Raw genomic sequence first — 4841 nt, 5'->3', positions numbered from 1 at the left:
CAGGGGAAGGGTGGGGTCTTAAGTAGGGATGTTCACATATCAAGTACAGATACTTTTCCAGCTCCAAGACTAAACTAGAGAAAAATTCAAAAGTGAGGAGGCAGCTGTCATTTTTTAGGGAGTACACGGAGCTCCTGGGAATTGTACATCTCTGTTTTAATGTATGATTTGTTTTCTTTATAAATATATAAAATGAATGCACCAATACCATTTTTCCAAGTACAAGTACTGATACTTACCCAAGTACTCACAGATACAAGTACTGATACATTTTTGTTTATTGTCATGTGAAAGCTTTTCTAAAACAATACAGACTAATGATTTTAGGACAATGGTGGAGAGAGAGCCAGGTCCCAGCTGCAACTACTGCAAACCTGGTAGTTCTCATGAAAATGCCAAGTATCTGAATTGGTATCTGAACATGCCTAGTCTTAGGGATAAGCAACCTTTAATTTTGATGCAAAGTATGCTTTAAACAGCATGCATAATGTTATTTTTATACAATTGTTATCACTTACTTTTAATCCCTAAGCCACCTCTCTCCATGACATGATCTTGATACAAGTAGCAGATCTTTCTCCCTCCTGACTATTTTGTGTTTGGCAGCTTCGATTGACTTCAAGTTCAAATTTCCTGTAAAAAAACGTAGTTGAGAGGAGGGGCGTTATATATAAAAATATACGTCTCAAGCCTATCTTAGAAATGCTTCTTAGAGTGTTCATCTTCAAGGGTCCTCAGAACCTTGTTGTTGACATCCCTGCATAGCGCTTAGTGGTTGACAGTCTTGACACCACTCAATGGAGTTCTATTTTTTGACGTTCTCAAGCTGCCAGACTTAATGATGTTGGTGTTGGCCGTTCTCCTAGTTAACGCTCTATGTATTTGGAGTCTTTTGAAGTATTAGTGAGTTCAAATCATTTAAAAATGATTAAACATGCTGCCTTTTTACAGTATGCACAATGCTTCTTCTCTTTAGATGTCAAGCCCACGTCTTGTAATCTGAAAGGCCAAAAAGACGATTACAGATATTATTCTTCGACCAGACCAGACTTAACAATGTTCAAACCTGGGCCCCAATCAAAAATAAGAAGTAATGGTGAACTGATAGGTAGGCAGAGTTGACACAGGTTTGCATTGCCGGATTAATGATCTAGCTGACATGCTCCAAGCTCGCTCCCGGGATGGACTACAATCTCAATACAAATAAGTAATCTAAACATGAGATTGTAGTCCATCTTGGGAGTGAGCTTGGAGCGGTGACTACTTTACAACACACACAGGGACCATGGGGAACAGAAGTAACCCCCCTCCAGAAGGAAGGACAGCGTCAGCACCAATTCAGAGATGATTGGAGGATCTACAGCCGAGTGATACACAAATAAGATACATTGTTGTTAATAGTTAGGGTACTTGAATGCATTTTTAAGATTCAACTCCTTAAATGATACCTTGCCATGACAGTTCTTGTTCGGGCACTTCCTGTTAAAGAATGACCTCTTTTTGTTTGGTAGATACATACACTGAAAGACTCAGTGATGTACAGCAAGTGTCTTATTACACCATCCTGAGGAAGTGGCAAATTGGAGCCATGAAATGCATTGAGTTGTTGTATTTTACATGCCTACATGTGGTCCAATAAATAATGCCCTTTTCTGAAGAATCATCCAGAAGATCTTGGTCTTTTCCTTGGGGCACCTCTGCTATTACCATTTTTTGCTCCCTTGCTCCCTTCCTGATATTATACCTCAGCTACTTAGCTTGGAGTAACCCGACACATACTCAGACAAGCATCAAATGCCACCAGTCCCAAACACCGGACATCATCTCTGAATTGTTGCTGACACTGTCCTTCCTTCTGGAGGGGGGGCTACTTTTGTTCCCCATGGTCCCTGTGTGTGTTGTAAAGTAGTCACCGCTCCAAGCACGCTCCTATGATGGGTTACAATCTTACATTTGGTTTACAAATTTGTATTGAGATTGTAGTCCATCCCAGGAGCGAGCTTGGAGTGGTGACTACTTTACAACACACACAGGGACCATGGGGAACAAAAGTAGCCCCCCCTCCAGAAGGAAGGACAGTGTTAGCACCAATTCAGAGATGAATCTGAAGCTGAAAGACAAACCATAATTCATCCCAGCAATGACCAACGACCCTAAAACATGGAAAAAAAAGTAAAAGCAAAAACTCAATAGAACTATTTTCCTTTCATGCCACAGTGAATTCCAAGCACATCAATTCAATATTATTGTTCTCAGAAATGCGGTGTTTCTGGAGGGATGCGTTTTGCACTTCTGTTTTTTCATCCATTTTTATTTTATTTTTTAAAAAAGCTTTCAGCCTTAAGTAATAAAATAAATCCCTCAACTTCAGCGTCTCCCGAAATCTCAACTTTTTTAATCCACTCTAGCTCCAACTGTGCTAATCTCTTTGTTGAATTGCTTCTGCTGACCATGGGTCCTTCTCCAGCTTCTGCTTACATTTTTATTGCAAAGATTATCGGAGTGGGGAGTTTTCTCAACTGTTTTCACCTGAAAAAAAGGGGGGGGGGAAATATTATACTGTAGAATATTGCTAAATGCTCACCAATGGAAGGTGGCATGTCAATCATTGTCCAACTGAGCTAAATAGGGGGAAACAAGATGGAATAACCTGCCTAGCAGGAAATCAGGACATGATTGCCCTTTCAAAATCAGGGCCATTTGTAATGACCCTATAATGAAAACTATGTTAGGAAAGTGTGCCTCCAATAAAGGAAAACACATGTTAAAATAATTAATGGACCCCTGGGCATGGGAAGCTGAAGTTACCGTATTTTGCGCTCCATAAGGTGCACCGGACCATAGGACGCAGGCAGGTTCTGTGACAGTTGCTGTGACAGAAGCTGCAGTTAGTGACCGCTAAGACAGGTGGCGCTGTGATTACAGCAACACGGTCTCAGTGATCAAACAGAGCAGACGAAGAACGGACGTTCTTCTTCTGCTCTTGGGGCTCTAAGGTGAACTCCTATCCCGTAGTCACGGGTCCCCCAGAGGAGCGGGGGACACCGAAAACTACGGCCGGGGGCCTAGACTCGATCACCGCCGCTGCTCGGTTTTAATACAAGTGATCTGAATAGATCACTTGTATTAAACGAGCAGCGACTCCCACTGTACATTTAGCTCTGCTTTAGCAGGGCTAAATGTACAAAAAACGACTCACCCGGCGTTCGAAACTTCATGTTTCTGGCTTCGGGCAATAGGGATTCACTCCATAAGACGCACACACATTTTCCCCCGCCTTTTGGTGGGGGAAAAGTGCGTCTTATGGAGCGAAAATTACGGTATATGAAGTTCTCAACTTTACTTAGTAGTAGTAGGGCCTTGGGTCTACCATGTTAGCCTTAGATCAGGGGTGCCCACAATTTTTGTGTTAAGATCTACTTTTCAAATGACGAGCTACACGAGATCTACCAACGAAAAAAAAAACTTCCTCTCTCTCTCCTGGCGGTCTCTCTCCTCTCTCTCTCTCCTGGCTGTCTCTCCCCTCTCTCTTTCATGGCTGTCTCTCCTATCTGTCTCTCTCCTGGCTCACCTTGCTGTATTTTGCTGTGTAAACTAATATTCTTTGATGTAATACATGGCACTTCAACCACCAGTATCCCCCAGAAAGGTGTCAGGGAGCTTGGCTTAGCAGACTCAGGCTAATAGGTAATCATGTGTGCACAGCTAAATAAATATACCAACATGGAATAAAGGGGCCGCCATTCCCCCCCCTTCTTGATCTACCAGCATCAGCTTTGAGAGCTACTGGTAGATCACGACCTACCTAATGGGCACCCCTGCCTTCGATTGTATCAAGAATGAATAGGAGACCTAATGGGTCCTGAAAACCTGAATCTTTAATAACTTAAAGTGACACGAAACTCAGGAGTTAAATCTTAAAATTACATTCAAGTTCCTTAACTCTGACCAACAATGTATCTTATTTGTGTATCACTCGGCTGTAGATCCTCAAATCATCTCTGAATTGGTGCTGACACTGTCCTTCCTTCTGGAGAGGCAGGGGCTTAACTAGAAATCACAGGGCCCCCTTAGCAAAATTTTGTATGGGGCCCTGTTTTTTTTTTTAGTTAAGCCCACCTGATAACCCAAACAGCCCACCTGAGGGTGAACCTGCAGGGCCCCCCTTAGGCTCTCTATAGGGGGCTCTGCAGGGCAGTGACGTGCCCTGCCTTGTGTGCTGGGTGAGGCAGTGACGTGACGTGCCGCGCCTTGTCTGATTGGTGAGGCATCCCCCCATCCAGTCGAAGCCCCACTCCCAGCTTCGGTAACCAAGCTGTGTGAGGAGGAGGAGGGAGGGAAGAGAAGCCTCCCTGTCCCTCACTTGCTGGACTGCTGAAGGTGGCCGGAGGACACAGGTCCCCCGAGCGTGCCGAGCTGACTGGTGACACTTGAATCCTGCCCTCGCGTGACGAGCTGGCCGGTCGCACTCTGACTTTTTTGGATTTTTTCCCGGGCGACGGGTGCTGTCCCGTGGTGAGCGGCACCTGTTTTCAAGCCGAGAGTCAAAATGGAGGAAAAGGCAGTCCACCCGGGGAACACAGGCGTCGTCATGGACTGGCTCCGAACAGCCCATGGGTTGCGAAGGTCAGGTGCCAGCAGCCCGCGGGCTGCCGGAGTCCGGCTCAGGGGCGGCCGGGCTGAGGAGTGCAGCTACGACAGCTCTGGTGTTGCGAAGGTCAGGTGCCAGCATCCCACGGGCTCCCGGAGTCCGTCTGCAGCTACGACAGAGGCTCTGCTGGGGATCCAGAGAGAGGCTTGGACTCGTCGACCCCCGGCGTCGCTGTCTTCCGGTTGCGACA

This window comes from Nanorana parkeri, unplaced genomic scaffold, assembly GCF_000935625.1.
Source record: "Nanorana parkeri isolate BGI_ZX_2015 unplaced genomic scaffold, ASM93562v1 scaffold469, whole genome shotgun sequence".
NCBI lineage: Eukaryota > Metazoa > Chordata > Amphibia > Anura > Dicroglossidae > Nanorana > Nanorana parkeri.
The sequence above is the reverse complement of the archived record's forward strand: the minus strand, read 5'-3'. Positions refer to the sequence as shown.